Source organism: Capsicum annuum, chromosome 1, assembly GCF_002878395.1.
Source record: "Capsicum annuum cultivar UCD-10X-F1 chromosome 1, UCD10Xv1.1, whole genome shotgun sequence".
NCBI classification, from domain to species: domain Eukaryota; kingdom Viridiplantae; phylum Streptophyta; class Magnoliopsida; order Solanales; family Solanaceae; genus Capsicum; species Capsicum annuum.
This window is the reverse complement of record NC_061111.1, coordinates 17,939,865-17,957,167: the sequence shown is the minus strand read 5'-3', so window position 1 is coordinate 17,957,167 and position 17,303 is coordinate 17,939,865. Positions and strand designations below refer to the sequence as shown.

At 30.9% G+C, this 17,303-nt stretch overlaps 1 long non-coding RNA gene across 1 annotated transcript; it reads right to left on the bottom strand.

Annotated features, from left to right (window-relative positions):
• Positions 1-4,852: 4,852 nt before the first annotated feature.
• Positions 4,853-9,573, bottom strand: LOC107853721. Its single transcript, XR_001669854.2, has 4 exons — positions 9,388-9,573; positions 6,567-6,650; positions 6,339-6,405; positions 4,853-5,512 (listed from the first exon to the last, which is right to left on the bottom strand). It is a non-coding gene; the product is annotated as an uncharacterized LOC107853721 (long non-coding RNA).
• Positions 9,574-17,303: the final 7,730 nt, after the last annotated feature.

Here is a 17,303-nt window from a genome sequence, read left to right as displayed (position 1 = left end):
AAGGAGGGGCTGGGGGGTATAGGGGTGGGGACGGGCTGGGGTGGGGTGGGGAGGGAATTTTGTTTTCTTTTTTAATTTTTAAAAATATTTTTAAAATGATTTTTTAATTTTTAAAAATAATATTAAATTATTTTTAAATTATCTTTAAAATATTTTTAAATTAAAAAAGATGGAGAAAAAAGGATCCTTTTTTTTAAAATTTTAAAAATATTTTTAAATTTTTAAAAATATTTTTAAATTTAAAAAGATGAAGGGAAAAGAAGAACCTTTTTTTTTTAAAAAAAAAAAATTTTAATATTATTTTTATTTTTTTTTAATTATTTTCATATAAAATTGATCAAAAATTGACCTCCACTCGGATCCCTAGGCGAGTGATTACACTCTCTTTGTCCTAGTCATCATAACCTTGGCACATAGGCAAGGTCAACGGTCAAAGGGTGAGAAATGCTTCATTTTTATGGGTTCAATAGTCCAGTTAACAAATCTATAAGTAGAAGTGTCTAACTTACAAAACTGACATAGTACAGAGTCTTTAATACTAATGACCTCTAAAATGATGGAGTGGGGGGTGGGGTTCTTTGACCAGTGACTTGCCCTTCATAATTGTTTTGACCCACACACAGGTTAATTAGTTTAAAAAATCTAAGAGACTTGACTGACTTGGTACTTCAGATAACCCCTCCCCCAAATGGAAGAGAGAAAGACTAGAGTACATAAAGTTTCCAAGAATTTTGGATTCCCAATTTTATGTGCAGTGTCATCTCAGCTTACACTAGCTTAAACCAACATGAAGCATAATATAGGACCAATATCCTATGTGTGATTATCTCATTTAATAATATAAGACGTTAGAGAACATATTTTATTATTTAATTGTAATCTCAACAGTCAACATATCCACTTTGATATCATATTGAAATGTATGATCATCTCATCTAAAAATTTAAACTGTTAAAGAGAGCGCACACTTTTATTATATATGTAACTGTATTCGCAATAGTATTCACACTCATATATTACATGTTAAATTTGCCTTAGTTGGCGTATGAGAGTTTGTTGAAGTAGAAATATAACAAATGTATATAAATAAATAGAAAGGAAAACAAAAGGTATTATTGATACTTCTACATAAACTACTCCTATCTATAATTGACACTACTAAAAAAAATTAAATAATCCTACTTTGAAAATGAAATTCAAGGAAAATCGACTTTCTTATAAGTTTTTTTTTTTTTTTTTTAATAAAGAGACTTTCTTATAAGGGTTTAATGTTACCTGCTAAATTCTATTTTCAATTACGATATAAAAAGACCGAAAAACAGTGTGATTAAGAGCAGTAGGGCACCAATGAGAGTTGTGATAGAATGGTAAGAGTACTCCTTCATTCCTTCATCCCTAATTATAGGTTTTGAGTTTGAGTTTCACCTAAATATGAAATCATCTTTACTAGAAGACTTCTCGATGCAAATTCAGATTTAATCAAACTCTAATACAAATATCGGATACTGAGTGTTTTTATTGTGTGTGTTTTACTCCCTCCGTTCCATTTTATTTGTCCCAAATTGGAATGACACAACTATTAAGAAAAATAATAAATAACATGGCTAGTTTACCATAGTACCCCTATTAAATGATATTTATATTTTAATTTAAAAAATAATAATTAATGCAAAGGGTAAAACATGAAAAATAAAATTGTTTTGTCTTGATAAGTAAAAAAAGGATAAGTATAATGGAATATTAGATTAAAAAATTTGAAACAGATAAAATAGGACGGAGAGAGTATTTTTTTTGTCAAAGTTATAAAGAATGGGGCAAATAATAGACTATATTACATATATGGTTGGGCGTTGAGAGAAATTGAGGATAAGGCTGCTAGGAAATGGACAAATATAATGTTGGAGAGTCCTACACTCAACACACTTTGAAAGTTCTTTTAATTTGTCTACTTTATATTCCACAAACTTCACATCGTACCTTAATAATATCTCAATTAAATCATTGAATCTCAAAAGTTGGAAAAACTAATGAAGACATTTTTCTCCAATGGTGTAGAATAATACATCCAATCAAAACTTCAGACAGCTATTCTTAGATATTAGTATGAGATAAAAGGCCTATTATGAAACAGTTATTTAAAATTTTTTTTTATGAAAAAGGACAAAAATAACACCAAAAATTAAAATAATTTTACAAAATTAGTACCTAAATTTAAAAACCCAGTAAATAGCTATTAAGATATGGGTACATCACAATTCGGCCCTTCCGTTTTATGTACAGAGTCGATTTTTTATTTTTAATGGGCCCATATTTTTTTCATTCTTTGTTTGCTTTGAGAAAGTGAGAGGAAACTGACAATTCTTTCCGCTCTCTATGGATTGGATGAAATTATTGTCATTCAAGACTTTGACTTTTCAGTACTCAACTTGCTGACAATTAAATTTCAATTAAGTACTCCAACTTCGTGACTTTGAGAAAATATTACGAGTCCGTCTATCATATTTATATATAATAGTTGTAGAGTTTCTATACGTATACATATTCTATATAATAATTATAGCATTTTTATATATATTCTATATAATTTTTAACAACAATTATTATTTAGATACACATTTTACACGACTCTATATAGTTTTTATATGTATTTTAAAAAATGTGGTATTACTTTAACCGACTGGCTAAGCATATCCACCTTTTCAAATGTGGGACATTTTTTTTTAAAATGGTTATCCTATTTCCTTTCCCCTATTTCTTAAATATTTGTTGGATTTTTCAATATAATTATAGAATTCGCATAAAAGTTATTAAGTTCTCGAAAATTTCATCCAATACCGTAAATCAAACTTAATGCAATCTCAAAAGTTAGAGTAGGAGAGGACCAAGACCATATGAATAAGAAAATCATCCATATCTTAAATCATGGTTATGTAATAAAATTAAGTAAAATACATGTTGATTAATCATGGTTAAGTAATATGAATTATAAATTCAAACACATGATATGCATATGTTGGCTTGGTGTATACACTGGGTGCGTGTAAGTCCCCTACCCCCCATACATCCCCCACCCTTCCTTGCTCACGCCCAGAATATGAGGCCTATTTCAACTACAAAAGTAAGTTTAAGAGGTGAGGATTATTCAAATCATATTAAAAGGCCACCAATTTTTAAAGGGCTGGAGCGGGACCCTTCACACGCCCCTCACTCTAGGGCTAGTCATTTGGTGCATGGGAGATTTAATATGGAAGCTCAACTTTGAAAATGAAAATCGAGATTAGCTCTGCTCTAACACCTTGATAATAAAATGAATTTGACCTAATTCAACTTCAAAAACTAGTTCAAGAAGTAAGGATTATCCAAAACATATTAACGAGACAATCACGTCCTCACTTTCGGGGGGTCCAACTTTGAAAATGAGAATAGAGATTGGTGCTGCTACTATACCATATAAAGAAATAAATTTGAAACCTAAATCATCTCAACAACTAGATCATTGGTAGATTACCCAAGACCATATAAAAAATCATCTGTCTCTTAAACATCCAATGTGAATGTAGACATTGAAATTTTGTGAATTCTAAAAAAAGAATTTAATTTTGGTTAGAATTCTTGGGGGCTACTTTACCCTAAATCTAGCTTGATGACTACTCAAGCTAAACCCTAAATTATGCCTATATAAAGGGGGCAAATATCCCTAGGTATCTCCAGTATCCGACAAATTCACGGGATATTCACAAAGAGATCAACGATCTGAAAAGTCCCAATAAATTCAGGGGATATTCATAAAAATCAAAACCCTCTCTTCTTGATAATCAAATACATCAAGAAGACAAACCCTTCTTTCATATCCAAATCTTCATACATTCGAGAAATATGCTACTGACAGCCCTTAAATTATGGAGAAAATCATGAGAGAAGAATCAAGGGAGGAACAGTTTTGTACCCCCATTATTCATCAATAAAATTATTGTTTCTTCATATTTTTATTTGTGGTTGAAGTTTATTTTTCATGAATTAAATTATGTTGGAAACAAATTGGCACGCCCAGTGGGACATTGAAATTTTGTGGACTCTACAAAAAGAGTTCAATTTTGGTTAGAATTCTTGGGGGCTACTTTACCCTAAATATCCTTTGATGGCTACTTAACCTAAACCCTAAATTATGCCTATATAAAGGAGGCAAATATCCCTTTAAAAGGCATCTCCAGTATCCCACAAATTCACGGGATATTCACAAAGAGATCAACGATCTTCAAAGTCCCAATAAATTCATTTGATATTTATAGATCAAAACCCTTTCTTCTTGATAATCAAATACATCAAGAAGATCCACAATATCTCCTTTCATGGAGATCAAATCAAAATATTCCTACGTTCGAGAAATACGCCACTAACGGCCCTTGAATTACGGAAAAATTCATATCAAATCTATGTTCGAGAAATATGCCACCAACAACTCTCGAATTATGGAGAAAATCATGAGAGAAGAATCAAGGGAGGAACAGATTTGTACCCCCATTGTTTATCATTAAAAATTGTTTCTTCTTCATATTTTTATTTGTGGTTGAAGTTTATTTTCCACTACTAAAAAAACGGCATTTAGCGACGAGCCATTTTCGTTGCTATCATATGAAAATTCATTGCTAAATAGAAATAGCGACGAAATAGCAATGGAAATGCTTCTGTTGCTATATTGCTCGTTGCTAGCCTCATAGCGACGAAAAAATAATTTTCGTCATAAAATTTGTGACCCCTTAGCGACGATATATTTTGGTTGTTGATATTACCGACGTATTTATCCGTTGCTATAGCTTTGCTATTTCCAAAATTTATTTTCGGCGTGGCTAAATTTACGACAGAATATTTTATCGTTGATCCATTTCAACATAATTTGATCGCTTGAGTAGCTATATTTAGCGACCAAGTAGCCATATTTAGCAATCAAATCTGTTCAACGCTAAAGTTTTTCAGTAGCTATGACTAAATTTAGTCACTAATTTATTGTCGCTAATAACTATATTTACAAATCATCAGACACTCAAAAAACTTAATTCTTGGAAATCTTCAAATTCAAATTTAGTACAAAAAAAGGCAACAATTCTTTCATTGTTGTGATGCAGATATCAAAATTTAGATAAAAGTTACAACACTTTTTCAAATGGACGTTAATACACCTACTCTTTAGCTTCAAAGTAAGCTGAAGGAGAGAAAGAATGTGCTTGAGGGTAGCTAAGCTGCTACTCCGTCTCCCAGTTCAACTTTGAAGCAACTCTATCATGGCAAGAAACATATTCCTCCAGTTTCTCGACAAGCTCTGTTGTTGTTGGCGCAGATACGATGACTTGGCGACCATTGAGATTGATGAAACCTTCCTCCACATCTTTGTCAATAAATGATAATAATGAATTGTAATATCCATTAACATTTAGCAATCCTACCGTCTTATCGTGGATGTCAAGCTGTGCCAACGTAATTACTTCAAGTAGCTCCTCAAGTGTGCCATAAACACCTGAATGCAATGAAAATTTTATTTACTGTTAGAATTCTGACTATGTAATTCCAAGTAAATGCCAAACTACACTTGATGAAGCCAAATGAAAAAAGAACATCACTTTCCTTCTTTTGGCAACTTTATAATTCTAACTTTTCACGTGGTAATGCTCAAGATAACAAGATTAAGAGACACTTTGACACATTCTATATACTTCCAGTTTAAGAATAAAAATAGACTACTAAGCTAAAAGAATAAAAATAGACTACTAAGCTAAAAGACTATTTGAACTCACAGAAAAAAAAATAGACAAGAGATATAGTGAATCTATGCATGAAATAGCAAACTAAAAGCACCTGATGTCCTTTTTCTATTTGCCTTTGGGAATTTGAGTGCAAAAGAGTGAAAATTGGATTAGTAGTGAGTGCTTATACCAATCCAGTAAAGTAATAAAAGCATCAGAGTGCCTAGCCATTTCTGTTTTTCTTTGATGCATATCTGCAACTACCGTCATTTCTCCTACTGTTTCACCAGTTAACTCTCTAGGCATGAGTGTCTTGGGAATAACTCCAATAACATGCCTACCACCATCATGAACTGCTTATGAAATCAAATCCATTAGGCCTATGCTACCTTCTCCATAGACCAAATCAATGTTTCTTGAGATCAATTCTTTGCCTAGCTCAATAGCAGCATCTTGATAACTACTTTTCTTCCCTTGACTACTCCCACAAAATACATAAATTCTCTTGAATTTTTACACCATAGCATCAAATTCTGTAGGTAAGCTCATCTTTAAATTCACGAGCAATTTAAAAGTGAGTGAGCGTGCAAATTTTAATACCTTTTCTCTACGGATCAATGAGTTGGAGTTCAAAGCACAAAGGTATTCATCAACGGACCTAACCCATCTGCACAAAAGAAGAAACTGATAACTTTTTCTCTTCATGGATATCATACTACTACTAAATTAGTCACTAGACAATTTAATACAAGGCGTGAAGGGATACAAGCGATACTCGGAATAGTCGTGATAAAAAACCATTTATGTGATGAGAGGAACGTATATTACCAGAGGCTTTTTGCCATTATCCCTTCAGTATGTCCCAAGTGTCCCCCATGCTGTGTAGTAGCTAGCACGTCACTTTTGTTTTCCCTGAAAGATAATCATGCTATCAAGCTATATAAAGTGGTTTTGAGAGATGACCAGAAGTGGGAGAATTGATTTAGTAAACAATTTGCACATTTTTTTGGTTACGTTTTATAGTTTTTTTATTTCTACACATAAAATCATTTTCTAAGTGGCTAAACTAAACATCAACAAAGTAATTAGTTCCAAGCATAGCTTGTAACGTTCAATCAATTACGTGCTAACATCAGGAAAGTAATTGTTAAAGGCAAGGAACAAATTAAAAGATAAAATTAATAGTGTCAAAGCAGAAATAATGGCACCAAAATAAAAAAACAGAAGGTAATGGTTAGTGGTATGTAGTGGTTGAGGGAAACCACTAAATACCATTATTATAAAACTAACATGTTATATAAAACTCCAATATCCTAAAACTCACATTTCTGAAACCATTATTATATACAGACATTCTCTTTAAACTCCCATTACTATTCTTATTATGTATGGACAAGCTAACCAAACATATCAGTATCCAGAAGGGAGATGAGTTTCTCAAGTACTCTGGTATAAAGCTACCAGATACACAGTATTCATGGTTTGATGTGAGTATGACACTCTACGAGTGCAAGAAAGCTGCTTGAGGAATTGCTCGTGTGTATCTTACTCAAATCTTGATATACGGAATGCTGGAAGTGGATGTTTACTTTCGTATGACGACTTAATTGACATTCGAGAATTACCTGGAGAACAGGACATTCACATAAGGATGGATAACTTAGAGTTAGGTATCATTTATGAATTTGATCAAATATGGAGTATTAGCTGAATGTTTGAACTTCATAATTCTCATATTTAGTTGTGTTTACTAATATATTTGTTAAAAGTTCACACAGTATATGTTTCACTCTTCCATGTATATTTAGTTTATTTTAGCCCCCATGCTTTGTTTTCTTTCAAGCTCGAAGAAAACAAAACTAGTTGTGTTGAGTCTCGTACTATTTGATTGGAGTGACTGTGATTGACCTGGTCATAGGGCTGTATATTCTGAAAAAGAAGAAGAGGAAGATGAATTTCAAAGATAACCTAGACCTCCTACTGTTTGCCTTATCAACTCTAAACAAAGCAACCTCTAATTTCTCAGTCGAAAACAAGATTGGAGAAAGTGGATTTGGATCTGTTTACAAAGTAACATTGTAAGTTTATGAATCATTCTTCAAGGAAATAATATTTACTATAATTGATAGTAAGCAGATGACGCTTTTGAATCATTAAAGCTACAACAACAACATACCCAGTGTAGACAAACAAAGTGAGGTTTGGGGAGGTTAGAGTGACACACAAACCATATCTCTACCTCATAGTTGTGGCAACCACTAAGCCATCTATATGTTGACATTATGGGGAATCCTAGAAGGAGGACAAGAAATAGCTATAAAGAGGCTCTCTAAGTCTTCCTCGCAAGGAGTTAACGAGTTCAAGAATGAAGTTATTTGCATTGCCAAACTTCAGCATCGAAATCTTGTGAAGCTTATAGGTTGTATTATTGCAGGAGGAGAAAAAATGCTGGTCTATGAATACATGCGCAATAGAAGTACATTCGAATACTTTACAAGTATGTGTTCAACAAATGAAATTACTGTCACATTGTTAGAACCCTGATAAGTTAAATTACATGCTCTCAAATTGTTTGATATTCACAAGCTTAAATTACACAAGAGTTTCTAGGTTCATATTACTATTATGATTGTACAGTTTATGAGTTGTATCATATTTGAAAAGACATTTTTTGTCGATATTTGAATATATATATACTTTATCAACTTGATGCAGAAACCAGCTTTGCATGAAGTATATTGACTATGAATTTTCTTTTCTCATATTCTAGGAACGGATTACGATAAGGAAAACCAAGATTAACTCTATACTGTTCAAGAGGTCTTTCTCAGAATCTTATTTGGCAAATGGAGGCTAAAATTATGCAAAGTAATCTCCTCTTCAGTTCCTTAGCTTCCCTCCTAACTTTTGCTTGATGTGTTAACTATGTTATATGGGATCTGCAATTAGTACACCTTCAATATGGATGTGTATCAGTGTTCAGTGTCGATACCATTAGTTTTTATTAATTTTAGTGTATTCTAAATAATTCGTATAAAATACCTATTCAACAAGAGTATATCAAAGTAAATAAAGATCCATATAAAGTAAATCAACACAATGAGGGTTTACAAGAATGACAGCAGACATGGTGAGCTTTTAAAAGCTCCAGTACCATAGGATTCCATCAAGTACAGAGTATCAGTTATGTTGTTCCCTTTCTCTGAATTTAGGACATTAATTAGCTGCAGTCCCAGTTACACAGTCGAACATCAAATAGTCACTAGATTAACAACTAGAATGATAGCAGAATGACTTGATGAAAGTCATGAAACCGCCAAGACTAGAGTGATCGAAGGGATTACAACTCTAATTTCTTATTTTCCTGCTACGAAATGTACACCGATAGGCAAAATCTAGAATAAACAAAATCCTCTAATAGAATAACCTGTAAGTATTTCAACTATAATAGTAAAAACATCATGAAAATTGATAAGTAAAATCTCGGAAAAACATCTATAACATAGCGGTTTCTTGAAGAAATTGATAAGTTAAAAATAATTCAAGCTTCAATTCGAATAGAGAGTGAACAATAATTTAAAATCGACTCAAAAATTAAAGAAAACACAAATTTCAATTCGGATGACGAGTGTACAGTAAAAGCTAATACCTTCAAATGCCTCAAATCGGCAAACCAATATAAGCTTGACCTTCAATACATGTAGAAATGCCTTCAATTCATGCACAAATTTATTAAATAGGACAAAAATTAAATAAATAGTGAATGGTTCTTGAGAGAGAAGAGGTAGAAAGAGTGGGGGCTGGAAATGAAGAAAACCCCTAGAAGCATCCCTTTCTATACTTTAATATTAATTAAAAAAATTAAATTAATATTTTGCGACGGAACTGTTGGTCGCTAAATAAGTTTTTTTTTTAAATGACGCGTATCGACGAATATTTGTTGCTATATCCGTTGCTACGAAATAATTAATCTAGCGACCAATATTTCGTTATGCGACCAAATTGAATGTTTCGTCGCTATATAGTGACGGAAATTGGTCTGTCAGTAAATTTTGTCGCTAAACGCAGTTTTTTTAGTAGTGTTCCACGAATTAAATTATGTTGGAAACAAATTGGCACGCCCAGTGGGATCAAATCTGCCCTTCATCTCTTCTCTCATAAATCAAATATGCAAATCTGTAGTCGCAGGATCGTAAAGATGGAAACGGTACTTCAAGACTCGTCTTTGAGTCTCATCAAGTCTACACTCCGACAAGCCTTGAAGCAGGGGGCATTTGTAGACATTGAAATTTTGTGGACTTTACAAAAAAAGTTCAATTTTAGTTAGAGTTCTTGGGGGCTACTTTATCCTAAATCTAGCTTGATGGCTACTCAACCTAAATCCTAAATTATGCCTATATAAAGGGGGCAAATATCCCTTTAAAGAGGCATCTCCAGTATCCCACAAATTCACGGGATATTCACAAAGAGATCAACGATCTTCAAAGTCCCAATAAATTCATGGGATATTTATAGATCAAAACCCTTTCTTCTTGATAATCAAATACATCAAGAAGATCCACAAAACCTCCTTTCATGGAAATCAAATCTAAATACTCCTACGTTCGAGAAATATGCCTCTAACGACCCTCAAATTACGGAGAAATTCATATCAAATCTACGTTCGAGAAATATGTCACTGACAACCCTTGAATTATGGAGAAAATCATGAGAGAAGAATCAAGGGAGGAACAGATTTGTACCCCATTGTTTATCATTAAAAATTGTTGCTTCTTCATATTTTTATTTATGATTGAAGCTTATTTTTCATGAATTAAATTATGTTGGCGCGGCCAATGGGACATTAAAATCAAATTGGCACGTGGGACATTACATAATTGAACAGATAACGTAATAGTTATTTCCCTCCAGTAACTCAAGAAAGAGATATTGAAGTACACTTTTGACACAGAATCTGTATCGGGTCAGCATTAGGCAAGTTGAACATTTCTGGATATTCAGTGTCAATTGGATGCGTGCTTTGAACCATTAATTTAATATAAGTAGGACTAAATTCTAATAAGGCCTAGTCAAACGATGTGACTGAATTTTTAGAAGAAATTGACTTCTCACAACATTGACGAATATGAATTCTAACAAATATCTAAATGTCTTCTGCTCATAAATATTTCATCTAAGTCGTTACGTACCTTCAATTCTTTTAAAAGAAAAGGCAAAGTTTATGGTATCATATTACGCTATTATGATTCATGACTCATTCTTGATCAGTTAATATTGGCATTTGGTAAGTAACTGTCTCGTTCACATGCAGACCTTTCTGGTGTTAGCAACATAACAAGTGTTTTTTCACCAAGGAAATTCAAACTACAAAAAAGTAAACACAATTGTGTGGATATATTCAACATTTATTATACACAAAAAAATATTTCCACAGCTAACTTCTGATGAAGGGGAGTTTTAGATGAACCTCCTCCATCCCTAGCTCCGCCCATGAGCACCAACACCAAGGGTGTCAATTGACAAGAAGAATATTAATTGAAAGCTTATATATGAACTTGTGATACCTTTTGATAGAACAATTAAACACTCATATTGTCTACCATAATATGTTAGGATTCAGGATTTTAACTTGATAGGTTTGTCTTTTGAAATGATGAGTTCAGATTATAACATTTATTAAAATATTTAAGCTTTTTCCACATACATCATGTTCCATACATACAAAAATAGTAGGTTCAGTTCAACACCTAACTTATTACGAGTGGATATAGGCAGACATTAACTAGTATTCTATGTTGAGAGTTTAACCATATATATTGTCTTTTCAAGGACAAATAAGTTGCATACAGTAACGTGGATATTCTTTTGCTTTTCAGCATTGTAAAAAGTGACTTTTAACGGAGGAGGAGTTCACTTGTCTTGAAATTTTATGGTGCGAGACCATCAAATTAAAGTGTGGTACGGTTATTTCTTCATTAGCCAGATGTCTCAGTTAGGAGAGGCTGGAGTATGAGAAAATTCTTAACAGAAAATATTTCTCCCAAATGATCTGTGAAATTCAAGTCAGCTAGACTCCAGTTCAAATAACAAATTCGAAGTGAAAAAAAAAGGGAGAAATTTTTTATGTGAGATCAGTGTCAATGAAAAAGTGATAGCAAAGCACAATCAATAAATAATGTAGTGAAATGCATTTAGACGACTCTTCTACAAAATTGATTTAATTGTATGTGTAGACAAATTTGCTTTTTGATCTTATAATAAAGTAGGATGGTAGGTCCCAACAAGTTGTGTTTATTTTACTGGATTACGTTTTATTGAAAACAATATGATCCTATTCCTACGCACCCTGAAGTGAAAGGTTTGTTTGGGGGGATGGAATTCCCAAGCACTAATTTATTGCTTTGCCATTTTCCAACAATCAACTTGTCTACAACCTCTATCCATTTGTTTTGTTTTGTTCACTCTTATCTCTTTTCTTGGGCTTATCACCAATAGTGGTCCCTACTTTCTTGGGCTAGGCCCAATTGAATGGGCCTCTTAAATGTGGTGTCTCTTTTAAAATTTTCTTGGGACCAACTCTTAGTTTCCAACTTAGCAAATGCAAGAGTATAGTAGTTTCCCTAAAATTTTACAACTCAAATTGTAGTTTCATATTGTTGATTAGATTTCTCCTCTTCTCTATTTCAATTTATGTGATATAGAAATTAAAGCATCAAAGGTATCGATTACCTAATCGAAAATCAAAGTCGATGAAGAAAAGTCCTTCGATTATGGCTCATTGATGAAATGGTGACATAAAGAAGAATGTATACATTTTATCACCTACATGTCACTTAAAAATTAAATAGGAGATGCAACACTTTCCATTTTAACATGTTAAAAGGAATGTCACATTTCTAAATTTCGTAATAATTAACTTTACACTTCAAGTTACCCTTAATAAGAAGCTTTTATACTCTCGCAAATGTTTCGACATGTCTAAAAGCCACAAGTTTAAAAGTTTTAGTCACACATATGTTATGACATGTTTTAATCTACTAGTCTTAAAAACCTTCATTTCTATCTCAACTTTCTTGTCGATTCAAACTATGGTACATAAATTAAAATGGAGGCAAGTTTGATAATCTAACGAAAATAAGAGAACTGAAAAAACAAATGTAACATATCAAAATATACTATATATCACCTTTGTATGTTAAACTTTCTAGCTTAGAACCTAGCTATGGGATATTATTAGAGATTAGATCAAAACCTCTCCATAGGGAAGTGGTCCATCACATCAGAAAAAAAAAAAGGATGGACAATATTTCTTTTCTACTTCATAGAAGTAACAATGTATGTGGACTTTGATCTAGAATAGCAATTATGTTTTTACTTTAAGAAGAATAGGACTTGCAGATATGGTTTCTAAAATTAGCATGGCAAACTAACAAGGTTTGGTTGATTTTCCATTTCTTTTAGAAAATATCATCATAGTGAATTATTGGATGTGATACTTGACAGATAAATGTGTTACAATTCTTAGTTTTTATTTTGGCTTTTCTTTAACAGATAAAATATTATGATCCACTTTACTTTGTTAATCACGAGTCACGACAGAATATGTTTAATTATTGTTCCATCTTAACAACCTTGTTATATACTATAACACATCGTCAAGCACCTTTTCAATAGATTGATACACTATACCTAATCACCTTTAAGGGGTCTTTTGGTGGTGTACAAAAAATATTAAATGTGTTAGTAATACAAGAATTAGTTATGTTGACATTATTTTTTATTCACTATTTGCTTTGATTTTCTAAATTATGACATGCATTGCATAGTACTAAAAAAATTTTATTTATAAAAATATCCTCCACATTCTTTAGCTAATTTGTACACTTTCAGAGGCAATTGTAGTCTTTAATCAACTTATGCATATATTAAAAATTCGTGTATTGCTAATATCATGATTTGTTATGTATTAATTAAATACAAAATAATGACAAATAAAGTGTATAACTAATACACATAAGTTGAAAAAGTGTACCAAATAAGAAATTATTTTTTTCCTCATATATCTTCTTCCAAACGGCCCTTAATTAGGTCATGCATATCGTTTACTCTCATACAATATGCAACTCCCTAAAATGTTATTTTATAGCAGATGTATTTTTTCGATCATTAAAAAAGTTATGTTGGATGATATCACTATATATTAGTTTAAAATTAAACTTTATTTGTCCCATAAGCTAGTAGTCTATATCTGAGAATTTTAATATAGCTAGGTTTGGATCACGGAACTCAATTAGAATATTGGTTTCTAATCTCTACTTCTTTTGGTAATTATTTTTCGTCTGTTTATAAAATATGAGGTAGAAGTTGATCAGGAACGATATACATACTCTTAATTAAACAATACAACATTATTTAAACGATATTTGTTCAATGAGTTCAAAATAAAAAATTAAACAGTTTGGTCAACAAGCAAATAGTGATGTTCAAAGTAATTGATATCTATTTGTTTAAGATTAGACTTTATTTGTCCCATAAGCAAGTAGTTTATATATAAGAAATTTAATGTAGGTTTAGTTCACGAACTCTAATTGGAGTATCGGTTTCTAATCTCTTCTGCTTTTGGTTATTATTTTTGGACTGTTTACCAAATATATTCTCTTATTTTGAACAATACAACATCAAAATAGTATTTTGTTCATAGAGTAAAATTAAAAAAAAAAAAAAAAAACAGTTTGGCCAACAAGAAATAGTGATGTTTAATTAAGGAGAATGTATTACTAACTTATATTGAATGAACTAGAGGTGCATTGACACAGGCCCAACACTATAGACATCTTTTAGTACCAATATTCGATATTAGTTAGATACAAACAAATATGTACATTGATTTAAAATGATAATTTTTTAAATAATAACTATTTGACGGTACTCTCTAAGGAGTGAAGTTTATAAGATAGTTTTTTCCCACAAGATAAAAAAGTGTAATGTGTCGTGTAGTCGAGTTATTTTAATTATTTGATGATAAGATTGAAACCTGTTACAAAATATAGAAAAGATGTAGAACTAATATTCATAGCATTATTTCATATAAAAACTGGAACAAAAGATACTTCAATTAACAACAAAGTCATAAACGCAACAAACACGTTGCAACAAACCGTGGTTGAAGCAGCTGCAATAAACATGCCATAAACACATATTTTTCTTGTTTTAATTAAATACTATTAATTTTTTAATACATAAATGACTTATAATAATTAATTAGGGGTGATATTGTAAAATCACGGTACACCTTCTTTTGAAGCAGTCATGTGGAAACCAATGTTTTAATTAAATATTATTAATTTTTTAATACATAAATGACTTCTAATAATTAATTAGGGGTGATACAGTAAAATTACGGTTGAAGGAGGTTAGCTTAATTTAATACATCAAGAGTTAATTTATCGTTTTATATCTATTTTTTTAAAATATGATTAAATTTTTAACACTTAGATGACTCTTTATAATTAATTATAAGCGATATTTAGCAAAATTATGGTTGAAGCAGCTGCAGCAGACATGTCATCTATTTTTTTTAATTAAATATTATTAATTTTTTAATACATAAATGACTTATAAAGATTAATTAGGGATGATATAGTAAAATCACGGTTAAAGCAACTGAAACAAACTTCATAAATATCTATTTTTTAATTAAATATTATTAATTCTAATATATAAATGACTTATGATAATTAATTAGGGGTAATATAATAAAAAAATATTATTAATTCTAATATATGAATGAATTATAATAATTAATTAGGGGTAATATATAAATCACAGAATAATTAGGGGTAGTATAGTAATTGACGAAGCACTGGTCGAAACCAGTGTTTCTATTATATAGAAAAAAAAGATAATAATAATAAATAAAATAATATATATATTTTAGAATAATTAATTATATATGATATAATGATTAATTAGGGATAATAATCATTAATTAGGGATGATATAGTATAATTATGGTTGAAGCAGGTATATCATAAATATTTATTTTATTTTAATTAAATATTATTAATTTTTTAATATATAAATAATTTATAATAAGTAATTAAAAATGATATAATAAAATTACGGAGCATGCAGAAGCACACATGTCAAAACCACTTACCTTTCATGTTTTATATGTAAGAAATGAGAATAGATAATCATTTATGGGCCTCGTATGAAAGATATGAGAATAGATAATCATCTATGGGCCCCATCATATTCAATAGGAGTAACATCAATAACAAAGTGATAATTTATTGGAATGACATGTGTTGTAATTAATTCGAAATGAATGAATTTTTCTTATAGTTGTTGATAAGGTCCAAACATTAAAACTCAAAATATAAATTTTCTAAACAAACTAATCTTGCAAAATATTTTATAGACTTTAATATCTTAAAACTTTATTTTAATACCCATAAACTAACATATCAAAATCATCATTTCTAATATATAGAAAATAAATTAATTTTTTTATAATCCAAATTAAGGCAGGTATAATGTAGGTGAGTTGTTAGAAGACTAATCCATAACCTTAGCCAATCACATTAATATAGAGGGTCCACAAAAGGAAGATAATGAAACAGAAACATCAGCAATGGTGTGGGCAGCAGCCATGAAAATTGCCCCTTTTTTCTGCTTTATAAAATCTGCATAATGATATAATAGTGGCTACTAAATTTAACTTAACTGACATCATGGCTTAGGCAAGTTGACATTGTATTATAATATGTTCTTTTTTAAAAACAAAAAGGGCAAATGTGAATAGTGCGTCTCTAAAGGGATTGGAATGACAAGCAATAAATTATTTTTCTTTTAATAATGATGATTCGAATCAGTTTCTAGGTATTCTAATTATTTTATCGAGTATTTATTATCTTTCATCGGTATAGATATCAAGTAAAATTTACTCATCAACTCGCACATACAAATGCAAATAAAACCATTTATTAGTATTTTAGCCGTGGTAGAGTTTGAAACCTAGTGTGTGTTTGGTCGATATGGTGGAAAATACAAAAGTATTTTTCAATTTGTTTCTGTTTGGTTGTTCAAAAATTATTTTTTTCAAAAAGTAAAACAATTAATTAAATATATAAGTGACATTTAAAGTTCATTATCTCATCGACACATACCTTTGATTTTCCATAATTTTCATCCACATCAATATTTATTTAACCTCACCTTGAAGTGCTAAAATGATAAGGACTACGCTCGTTTTAGTAATTATTTTATTTATATTGTGGACTCATAAATGAAAAAGGTAAGAGGATGGGCATTGCATCATATAAAGTTGGCAAATCAATTGCAACACAAAGTAGAAGATGGGGAAAGTATGATCCACACTCATTCCCCACTCCAATTTGTTGTGTGTTCTTACGTGGCCACCACAAGCCACAAAAGAGTATTTTTTTTTTCTACAATTTTTTCTGTACTAATTTAGGTGGGCTAATTTAAGTTCCGCAAATAAATTATTAAAGCTCAATTTGACTAGGAAAACACTAATCACGGTTAATATGTAATTCATTG